At 49.5% G+C, this 11568-nt stretch overlaps 1 protein-coding gene across 2 annotated transcripts in view; it reads right to left on the bottom strand.

Annotated features, from left to right (window-relative positions):
• Window positions 1–4780, bottom strand: part of KCNJ5 (potassium inwardly rectifying channel subfamily J member 5) — a 291234-nt gene extending 286454 nt beyond the window's left edge. The window contains exon 1 of one of the 2 annotated variants that reach the window (XM_069224500.1): window positions 4410–4780. The gene's annotated coding sequence lies outside the window, so the exon portion shown is untranslated. Of the gene's footprint in view, window positions 1–4256 lie in introns of both variants that reach the window. The other variant, XM_069224499.1, reaches the window with a different exon arrangement.
• Window positions 4781–11568: the final 6788 nt, after the last annotated feature.

An 11568-nucleotide genomic window follows, 5' to 3' on the forward strand; every position in this document is an offset into this window, starting at 1 on the left:
GAACTGTACGGTGCAACCGGGGCTCTAACCAATAATACAGAGGAGAGGCCATCCTATCCTCCTCTGCCAGGGCTGGCTAAATGTGGTTTCAGACACAAAAAATAGCTGTCAGCTAATTAGGCAAGGAGTGTTCGTGCTCAGAAGTGTGAGTGCACCTGACAGCCCACCAGATTATATGCAGATTCAGCATATCCCAGCAATACCTGCACGGTGGTACCTCTAAACACCGTGTGTGCCAGAGTGAGGATCTGTCAGCCAGCCTGCAGCACGGTGTCCGAGCCCACAGCAAGAGAGAGAGATTTCAATCGATGGTCTAGCCAACTAGAGTCTCGGTGCCCAAGCTGCAGGCATGCTAGGACGAGCAAGCTGTGTGGCAGCCCTGGCCCCAGGGTTGGCACTAGGCGCTGTGTGTGGGCACAGTCTCATGGAATCTTATCATATTACAAATCATCTTTCTTCATCAGTAGCACATCTCAATGAGCACGAACACTATCCTGAGCCCATGGGTCAGTGCTACTGCTGGCGTGATAGCTCAGTGGGCTAAAGCACATGTTGCAGTAACCTTTGGATACGCAGTTGGGGCAGAGCTCACTAGCTTTTCTGCATTGGATAGCCAATAAATATGAAAAGACTATATTGGAAAACAATGATGGTTCTATCGCAAAGCCATTGCAGCAAGTGCAAAATATTAAAAGCTGGGAGGCCAACCCTTGCTCTGCTCAGGAGTAGGCTGCACGCCACTCTTTTTTCATTTCCATCTCGCGGTAACTAGTCCCAGCTACCCCCGGATGGTGCACACGCAGGTTGGAGGTGGGACCAAGTAGCAAAAGACTGGGAGATGGGAAGTCTGCTGAAGTCAGCAATGGGGTGCTTAGTCTGCAAACACATCCCCACAGCAGGCAGCCACGGGGGCGCAAAGGAGTTTCTGGGCTGAAAACGAGTAAGAAAATGGAGAGGGGCTTTAGAAACAGGAGTGAGGATACAGTTGCGGAAGGTGAATTTCACACCAGTCATAGCAAGGAAAACATAAATAGTAAAAGGAAACCAGGTTCGAGTTTCTGGGTCTTCACAACATCCTGTGATCTTGGGTAAATCATGTAATTTCCCTGTTAAACCAAAAACAAATGTTCTGTTCCTAAGCAAACATTATTGAAAGAATGCTATGGCATAGGAAATGTGTGAAGAGACTAATTAAAAGTAAAAGTACTAGAAAAAGGACACGGAGGACGGAGTGCGTGAACTGAAAATATGAGCACTCATATGAAGTGCTCAGAGTCAAATAAAAAAGTATTTTGCAAAATGTGAGAGGTAGGAATTTACATGTAAATGGTCCCTGCTCAGGGGGAAAGGCGTAACACAGGAGAGTCATAGCGCATTAATGACCTAGACAAATGGGAACAAAGGATTTCAGAGTGATGAGGGAGTGAACAAATGGAAAGCCTATTGGCGGGTTGAAGCCCACAGATAGAACACTACGGGGGTCATTTTGACCTCGGCGGTCTTTTCTCAAGACCACCGAGGGACCGCCGTGCTAAAGACCGCCAGTGGTGGCGGTTTTCCGCTCGGCGTATTATGACTGTTACTGGTGGTCGGCGGGGAAGTGGAGGTTGCTCCACCTCCACCGCCACGTCAACAGAACACCGCCAGTGTCGGTGGAGCAGCCCCCATGGATCCCGTCCCCTCCCGGAGGATCAATGGACCAGGTAAGTCGATCGTCCGTTAGGGGAGGAGGTTGAGGGGTTATTGTGTGTTGTGTGCGTGCATGGGGGTGTGCGTGTGTGTATGTAGAGGGCGTGTGTGAGTGCGTGTATGCTTGCAGGGGTGTTGTGTGTTTGGGAATGAGTGCGTGTATGTCTGTAGGTATGTCTTTATGGATGTGTGCGTGTATGTTTGAATGTGGGTGTGCGTGTCTGACTGTGTGTGTGGATGTTGGCATGTATGTTGGTGTGTGTCCGTGTATGTGTGTTGGTGGTGCCTGCATGCGTGTTGTGTGTGAATGAGTGACGTGATGTTGGGGGTCGGGGTGGGGAGGGGGGTCCTGCCACCTTTGGGTGGTGGCAGGGCTGGTGGGGGGGTAGGGGAGGGAGTCGGGAGGGGGTGGGGAGTGGGGAGACCCCTATCAGTGCCAGGGAAGGAATTACCTGGCACTGATAGTGCTTACCGCCATGTATTTCATGGCGGTTCCAAACCGCATGAAATCCATGGCGGGCAGCCGGGTCCAAATACCGCCAGCGGTATAGTGACGACCACCGGGCTGGAGACCCAGGTCTCCAGCCCAGCGGTCGTCTCCGCCCTGGAGGGCGGAACAGAGAAGCGGCGGATGACCATGGCGGCAACCGCCATGGTCATAATTGCAAAAATTAGACCGCCAGCCTCTTGGCTGTCTTACCGCCGCCCGCCAGGGTCATAATGACCCCCTACATGTCTCTACGAGACCTAAAAAAATAAGTTGGCTGATTTTGCACTAACTAAAAGAATGGGGGAATACATTTTGTACCAAACCTAGGGGCACATTTAAGGAACTTTCCTTGTGCCCCTTAGCACTCTCCTATAGCCACTATGTATGCGCTGTATCGAAGATACGGCACACCATGGACACAGGGTAGGGGGAAATAGTGTCAAAGTTTTTGACGCTGTTCATGTACTGTTCAGGGTTAGCGCCAAACTTTTGCAATGGTGTGCCCCCTTTTAACGCCAAGTGCCAGAAAAAATGATGCAAAAAATCTCTTAGATTTCTTTGCAACATTTTTTTGGCTGCCCCTAACCAGGGAACACCCCCTTTGCAAACATTATGTATGGCACATGCATAATGTAGTGCAAAGGATTACAAGGTGGCACAATGCATGCATTATGCCACTTTGTAAATATGGTGCAGGGAAAAGGCCACCTTAGCGTAAAAAGAATGATGCAAGGGCGGTGCTAAAGTGGCGCTAAGCCCTCTTAAATCTGGGCCCTGACTTCATCATTTTTACTTCAAAAGTGAATAAACATATATTGTTGGCTCCTTTGGTATGCCCACCCACAAGAACGGTAGCACATTCAGTTTTAGCCATTTTTTGTCTCATGAAGAAAATATCTTTAGAAAGTGTAGTCTTGGAGAAAGCCTGTTTGTTCAGTCTGCACCACAAAAGCAGTAAAAGGGTGCAAAATGAGAAGGCTCACCATTTCTACATCTGTGTAACACTTATGTAGTTGAGTCCTGGTATTGTTTTAACTCCCTGAAGAGAGAGGCTGTGTCAGATATTAGAAATTACCCATTCACTGTAAATAAAATGATTACTAAGTCTCTTGGGCATCTACAGACTTTCTAATGCGCTTCAACACTCCAAAGTCAGTTTTGTCGGACATATCATTTCTGCTAATGTTATTTTCTTTCACAAGCCCCCATAACGCCTCTGCTGGTTCCCTAGTACTTTTCAATTATTTCAATTAAACGTTATTAGATTTGAAACACAATAATGTGATGTCAAAAAAGAATAACACAGATCAATAAAATGCAAAAAAGTCTAATTGCCACGACAATGCAATGACCTCTCGGGACACTAATGAAATGAGCACTATTGATCATAAAACACATTTTGTTTGAGCTCCAAGGGGCAAATCAGTCTGGGTGAGCGCTATATATATCGCTAATAATATATTTTAGCAGCTAAAAGAAATGCGCAGAGGCGCTTTGTTTGTTTTGCGAAGTCCGAATTACAGTAACGGGCCGAAGGCTTTTTTTATAATGGATTTCGGTAAATAAATAAATAAATACATTCACATAAAGAGTATCTTGTAAGGTATTTAGAGTATAACATCAGTGAGGGATTTCAAAGTGAATTCAGAAATAAAGGCAGGGTAATAGTAGTTTATACTATTAAAGGCAGAGCTGGAGACTAAGGATAGAACGACATGTATTGCCTCGGCAAGAAAACTGTCAGTCGGAAGGTAGTGTGGGATCTCATCTCCTCCTTCTGCACACCAGATTTTTGGATATGGGAAGGAGCACACTTTGGCTGCAGTGGTCATCCAGTGCACAGCTAGTCCCTGATCTAGCTCGCCACCTCTCCACACCAAATTAACAGAGAGGTGTACAGACTTCTCCGGGGCACGGTGGCGCCTGGAGACGATTGCAAGACTCTCGTTGCACGCAGCACAAACCACACGCACAAAATGATTGAACACAGCACCTGGAAAGGAGGCATTGCCATTTAGGAGGGAGACAAGTGACGCATGCAGGTGTCTCGCCGAGGGAAACAGAGGGCTTTACTCACTCGTGCGAAGTTTTGCGACGGCACTTCCAAGTGTGCCTGGGGGAGCAGATCGTTGTCGCGCAGACCTGACTCTCCCGAAGTCCTTCAGGAGTTCCGCACCCGTTGGCATCCTACGACCACCACGGTCCTTACCCCATCTCGCCCTCTCCGTACCTGCCCGGGGATTTCCTTTGGCCCTTTCCGTCCTCTGAGCCTTCCCTCCCGGGCTCTGCGCTGTTTCTGGGACTGCAGGTGGGGGCACACTTTCTCTCCCCGATGCTCTCTTCCCGCCTGCACAGGTCCCCGTAGTACACATGAATTCTCAGCAAAACAAATCTATTTAAAGGGGGGCGGACAGAGTGAGCAGGGCGCTCATGTGATCAGGGGCATCATCTGTGCTGAATGAGAGGGGAGGAGGGGGAGCAGACATGTCATCTCCCACCCCTGCTCAGCGCGCGATGACGGGCAATATTGCGGCTGGCCGAGGCAGCCCTGCAGGAGGCACCGAAGCGTTGCATGCTTCTCTAGCTATTATTCGTATAAAGCCAAACCATAGCTGGGACGCCCTGCCTTGGCTGATGGAAGCATGCAACGAATCTGCGCTCCCAGTAAGAGTACTCGACAGCCCTCAACCGCCGACCAAGAGAGCTGCAGTCGCTTTTCATTCGAAAGCCAAAGAAGCAGAGCGCGTGGTCATCTCATCTGACAGCAGGAAGAGAGCAGCGGCGCTGCAGAGGGAAGATCCTGCAATCTAGGCATGAAATATATATTGAATAACGGTGTTAGCCTTACGAGGGCGCACAGTTTCGTTACTGTATAACCCAAATGCTAAGCTCTACAACAAATCAAGACACAGTCACTGACACACTAATTTACTTAGTGCAAAAGGCCATTTATTTAGGAGAGGATTGCATGTTATACATAACATTATATATACTGAACTTCAAACTCTTAACTTTAAAACCCCCCACCCTTTGAACTTCTCCCCATTCACACAGTTCCGAAAGATGTATACCATTGGCCTGAAACAGACCTGCTTCCCCTTCTGTAATGTCTTCATGTTTCAACACTTCAATACCTTGTGCCCAGCAAAAAACCCTCATTGGTCTGTTGAGCTTCCTCTGAGCCCTGTCAATAGCCCTGTGCTTTACAGCCCCTCTCCACTTTCTTCTGGGCACAAACTCAGTCCAGACTACGCAAGTACCATGCATCTTTTGGCAAATCTATTCCAGATCCCATTGCATATGTTACAGTAAGGTGAGCCTGGAAATCCTTACCAGATAATTTTCCCCCAGTGCAATATCAGTAGATCTAGGCAACCCCAGTTTGGCATCATGGATGTTAAAAAAGGAAGCAGGTTACCCCACCTCATGCCTCTTTTTCCTAGCCGTAAAACTTTGTGATGGCAACTCGGCAGTCCCAAAGATTGTCCATAGATCTGCCGCTCGGCATACATCGCCACCCACTGTATAAATGAATGGCCCACTGTTAGAAATGGGGTTTTTGGTTGGCAGTCAGGTTACCTCCTGTCCAAGCAAAAGCCCTCACTCTAGTCAGGGTAAGTCACACACTATCCAAGATTATCCTGTGTCCACCCTCTGGTAGCTTGGCACGAGCAGTCAGGCTTAACTTAGAAGGCAATGTGTAAAGTATTTGTGCAATAAATCATACAATACCACCATATAGCACCACAAAAATACACCACACAGTGTTTAGAAAAATATATAATATTTATCAGGATAATTGTAGGTCAAAAAGAATAAAGTTGCAATGGAAAATTGTAGAAATATCACAGGGAAGTGATATAAAGTGTCTTAAGTCTTTAGAATGCAATACAGTGTCTTTCAAGCACAAAGTACCTGGTTTCTGGTGGAAAATCTCCTCAGAGGGCCACAGGAGAAGAGATGCGTGGGAAAAGGGGTGTGTGCGTCGATTTCTCCTCAGCACACACAGACTTGCGTCGGTCTTTTCCACGCGGGGAAGTCGGGCGTCGTTTTCCGGCGCGCAGACAGTCTCTTTTTGTGGATCGCGGGGATTACCAGATGTCCCGGGTCTGTGCGTGGATTCTCCTGCTTGTTTTCCGGCTGCGCGTCGTTCTGCGGGGCTGCGCGTCGAAGTTTCGATCTCACGGTAGGCGTCGCGTCGATTTCTCCTTGGAAGTCGGGCGGCGTTGTCCTTGCGAGGCCGTGCGTCGAAAGTTTGGTCTCACGGCAGGCGTCGCGTCGATTTCTCCTTGGAAGTCGGGCGGCGTTGTCCTTGCGAGGCCGTGCGTCAAAGTTTCGCACTCACGGTGGGCGTCGCGTCGATTTCTCCTGGAAAGTCGAGCGGCTTTGTCCTTGCGAGGTTGTGCGTCGAAGTCTCGATCGTCCCGAGGGCGTCGCGTCGATCAGCGTCGGTGTGCGGCGTTTTTTCTCGCCGCGAAACAAGCTGTGCATCGAAATTTTCGGCGCACGGAGCGTCCAAGTGAAAGGAAGAAGTCTTTTTGGTCCTGAGACTTCAAGGAACAGGAGGCAAGCTCTATCCAAGCCCTTGGAGAGCACTTTCACAGCCAGACAAGAGTTCAGCAAGGCAGCAGGGCAACAGCAAGACAGCAGTCCTTTGTAGAAAGCAGAAAGGTGAGTCCTTTGAGCAGCCAGGCAGTTCTTCTTGGCAGGATGTAGTTTCTGGTTCAGGTTTCTTCTCCAGCAAGTGTCTGATGAGGTAGGGCAGAGGCCCTGTTTTATACCCAAATGTGCCTTTGAAGTGGGGGGAGACTTCAAAGAGTGGCTAAGAAGTGCACCAGGTCCCCTTTCAGTTCAATCCTGTCTGCCAGGGTCCCAGTAGGGGGTGTGGCAGTCCTTTGTGTGAGAGCAGGCCCTCCACCCTCCCAGCCCAGGAAGACCCATTCAAAATGCAGATGTATGCAAGTGAGGCTGAGTACCCTGTGTTTGGGGTGTGTCTGAGTGAATGCACAAGGAGCTGTCAACCAAGCCCAGCCAGACGGGGATTGTAAGGCACAGAAAGATTTAAGTGCAAAGAAAGGCTCACTTTCTAAAAGTGGCATTTCTAGAATAGTAATATTAAATCCGACTTCACCAGTCAGCAGGATTTTGTATTACCATTCTGGCCATACTAAATATGACCTTCCTGCTCCTTTCAGATCAGCAGCTGCCACTTCAACAGTGTATGAGGGCAGCCCCAATGTTAGCCTATGAAGGAAGCAGGCCCCACAGTAGTGTAAAAACGAATTTAGGAGTTTTACACTACCAGGACATATAACTACACAGGTATATGTCCTGCCTTTTATCTACACAGCACCCTGCTCTAGGGGTTACCTAGGGCACACATTAAGGGTGACTTATATGTAGAAAAAGGGGAGTTCTAGGCTTGGCAAGTACTTTTAAATGCCAAGTCGAGGTGGCAGTGAAACTGCACACACAGGCCTTGCAATGGCAGGCCTGAGACAAGGAAAAGGGGCTACTTAAGTGGGTGGCACAACCAGTGCTGCAGGCCCACTAGTAGCATTTAATTTACCAGCCCTATGCACATAAAGTGCACCTTACTAGGGACTTATAAGTAAATTAATAGTCCAATCAGGTATGATTCAAGGTTACCATGTTTTAAGGGAGAGAGCATATGCACTTTAGCACTGGTTAGCAGTGGTAAAGTGCGCATAGTCTAAAAACCAGCAAAAATGAGGTCAGAAAAAGAGAAGGAGGAAGGCAAAAAGTTTGGGGATGACCCTGTCAAAAAGCCAGGTCCAACATGACCCCCTCCCAGCCTAAAGCCAGGGTAGACTAATCAACACTCTGATGGACTTCCCTGCTTAAGGCGATAGAACATGGACAATGGCCCACTACTGCAGGGGCACTCGCCAGTTCTACGCCTTTCCGAACTCAGTGAGGCTTCTTTGTCTATACTCTCTGGGGCCACTGATCTGGCCCATGGGGAACCCTTCTCATCACCTGAGGACCCCATCTGTACAGCTCCTAACTTTAATTTGCTTACAGATGTATCCCAGTATGCAGACAGTATCACCATGGCCAACAACGTGATGTGGCCCATTCCATTCCTTGGGTCTGACTTCTGTCCCCAACCCAGGGAAAACTCTGCCCACAAGGACAGAAACCAATAGATGCCACTGACAGCTGTCAGTGTTATGAGCCAGGCCCCTGACCATCCACTGCTAGGTGGAGACCCGGAGGAGGGCCGTTGGCTGAGCTTCTCCTCCAGCTGGGGGGCTGGTAGGGAGCTCCCAAGGGATTCCTGTAGCATCCCAGAATGGGGGGTAGTAACCCCAGGGGTCTGGCACCCCTTCTCCACTCTCACCAGGTCAGGGGTGGGTCCCTGATACTGGTCCCTCAGCCCAGGGTCTGTACTCTGAGGCTGAACAAAGGACAGGGGTGAGTCCTTTTTCCCCGTGCCTCCCCATCTGGGCTTCCATACCCTCCTCTGGGGAGTGGTACCGCCAGATATCTGAACTGTTAGGGCACCCTTGGGGGTCGGCCCTCTCAGCCCTCCTGACACTAAGGGAAACTCATTCCCCAGAATGCAGTCAATGGGCAGCTGGGGACTAACTATGACCCGCCTCTGGGTCACCTCCCCACCCCACTCTAGGGACACCCGGGCCATGGGGCGGAAGAAATCTTCCCCAATGGCTGGAGTCACTCTACACACCTGTCCGGTGTACTGCTCTGGTGACACTAGTCTCTCCACAATCATGGTAAGACTAGCCCCCGTGTCTCTCAGAGCGGTGACTGGGATCCCATTCACTCCCACCTGGTGGAAGTGACGACTCCCACCCTCAGGGATCACCAGTTTACCCTCTGAGTCCACCTCCCAACTGAAGGAGATGAAGGCATGGTCTACGACCTGCCCCTGGGGACGACATTCCCCTAAGGCCACATTGGCCACCCCTGTAGAGGTCCCAATATTGGGTGAGTTCTTTGGACAGACAGAGTCCCCCTTCCTGTGTCCTATCTGGGAACACTCAAAGCAGCGGGGTTGGGAATGGGATGCTTTGGGCCACTGCCCACCAGAACCCCCACCCTGTTTCTCAGAGGGGGTATGGGAACCCTTTCTTCCCCCCTTACTCTGGAACTCGTCTGGGTCATCTCTAACCTCCCCCTCACTTTGTTGGGGGGAACCGGAACTACCCTTCTCGGGGTCACTCCCAGATACCTTTTTGGACACTCTGGTGCTTGCCCAGAGGTCCGCCTCCTCAGCAAGCTTCCTGGGATCAGTCAGCTTACTATCCACTAAGTGCTGGCGCAACTCTGTAAAAGTAGTATTAAGCATATGCTCTCTCAGAATCAAGTCATATAAACCTTTATAATCAGTTACTTCGTTGCCCCGCACCCATCCATTCAGTGCCTTACTGGAGAAGTCAAATAAATCTACCCATGTTTGTGTGGTTTGTTTGGTGCTGTCCCTGAACCTCTGACGGTATCCCTCAGGGGTCAGCCCAAACTTGGCAAGTAAAATGGCTCTCTGAAGTGGGTATGTGTTTTGATCAGGTTGATCCAACGTGAGGAGTGTATCCCTCCCCAATGGCGGTACATAACCCCACATAGCTACCCCCCATTGCCCTTCAGGAACCTCATGAGCCCTTAGTGCAACTTCATAAGCAGCTAACCATTTATCTATGTCATCTCCCACCACAAAACTGGGCACCACATTTTTGGGTATACGAACCTTCTTTTCTCCAGCAGGTCCTGTCAGTATGCTGCCACCATTATTGCTGGATTCAGACTGTCTTGCCTTGATCTCCAGCTCCTTGAGACTCAGTTCATGAGCCAACAATAGTTTCTTTTCAGCCAGACCTCTTTCAGCTTCCACCTGTTTGGCTGCTCTTTCAGCTTCCGCTTGTTTGGCTGCCCTTTCAGCTTCAATCTGTTTGGCTGCTCTTTCAGCCTCAGCTTGTTTGGCTTCTCTTTCTGCCCTTCTCTCCTCCTGTTGAGCCTCAATTTTCAATTTTGCCATTTGCAATTGGAACTCCCTTTCTTCTCTCCTTTCCTCTGCGGTCAGGCTTTGCATGGAGACACTGCTCCCTGGTCTGGAAGGGTGCACAATTGCAGTGGTAACACCATCCATAGATAGTGAAAATCCTTCTGAGGGGCCATTTTCTGGCTCCTCTTCCTCATCATCCTCTAAATGGGCTTCTGCCCAGGCCCTCAGCGCCACTTGAAAGTCCTCCTTTCTGGAGGCCCCTTGGGTGGGTACCCTTAATGCCCTGCAGAATCCTCTTAGTTGTTTGACCGTGTATGTATCCAACTGGACTAGGTCAAAGTCCCCTGTCTGAGACCCAGTCAGAGACATGTTGAGTGAGGATTTAGTTTTTGAAAATTGTCAGGAAAAAACGGATTTTCAAAAAGAGATAAAAACCAAGTTGACCTTCAACTGTGGGTAGGTAGTGAAATACTTAGCTACTGTATGTCACTGCACAAATACAAGTCCTATCCTCACCGCTGATCACCAATGTTAGAAATGGGGTTTTTGGTTGGCAGTCAGGTTACCTCCTGTCCAAGCAAAAGCCCTCACTCTAGTCAGGGTAAGTCACACACTATCCAAGATTATCCTGTGTCCACCCTCTGGTAGCTTGGCACGAGCAGTCAGGCTTAACTTAGAAGGCAATGTGTAAAGTATTTGTGCAATAAATCATACAATACCACCATATAGCACCACAAAAATACACCACACAGTGTTTAGAAAAATATATAATATTTATCAGGATAATTGTAGGTCAAAAAGAATAAAGTTGCAATGGAAAATTGTAGAAATATCACAGGGAAGTGATATAAAGTGTCTTAAGTCTTTAGAATGCAATACAGTGTCTTTCAAGCACAAAGTACCTGGTTTCTGGTGGAAAATCTCCTCAGAGGGCCACAGGAGAAGAGATGCGTGGGAAAAGGGGTGTGTGCGTCGATTTCTCCTCAGCACACACAGACTTGCGTCGGTCTTTTCCACGCGGGGAAGTCGGGCGTCGTTTTCCGGCGCGCAGACAGTCTCTTTTTGTGGATCGCGGGGATTACCAGATGTCCCGGGTCTGTGCGTGGATTCTCCTGCTTGTTTTCCGGCTGCGCGTCGTTCTGCGGGGCTGCGCGTCGAAGTTTCGATCTCACGGTAGGCGTCGCGTCGATTTCTCCTTGGAAGTCGGGCGGCGTTGTCCTTGCGAGGCCGTGCGTCGAAAGTTTGGTCTCACGGCAGGCGTCGCGTCGATTTCTCCTTGGAAGTCGGGCGGCGTTGTCCTTGCGAGGCCGTGCGTCAAAGTTTTGCACTCACGGTGGGCGTCGCGTCGATTTCTCCTGGAAAGTCGAGCGGCTTTGTCCTTGCGAGGTTGTGCGTCGAAGTCTCG

The sequence above is a fragment of the Pleurodeles waltl genome, chromosome 3_1, assembly GCF_031143425.1.
Source record: "Pleurodeles waltl isolate 20211129_DDA chromosome 3_1, aPleWal1.hap1.20221129, whole genome shotgun sequence".
NCBI classification, from domain to species: Eukaryota; Metazoa; Chordata; class Amphibia; order Caudata; family Salamandridae; genus Pleurodeles; species Pleurodeles waltl.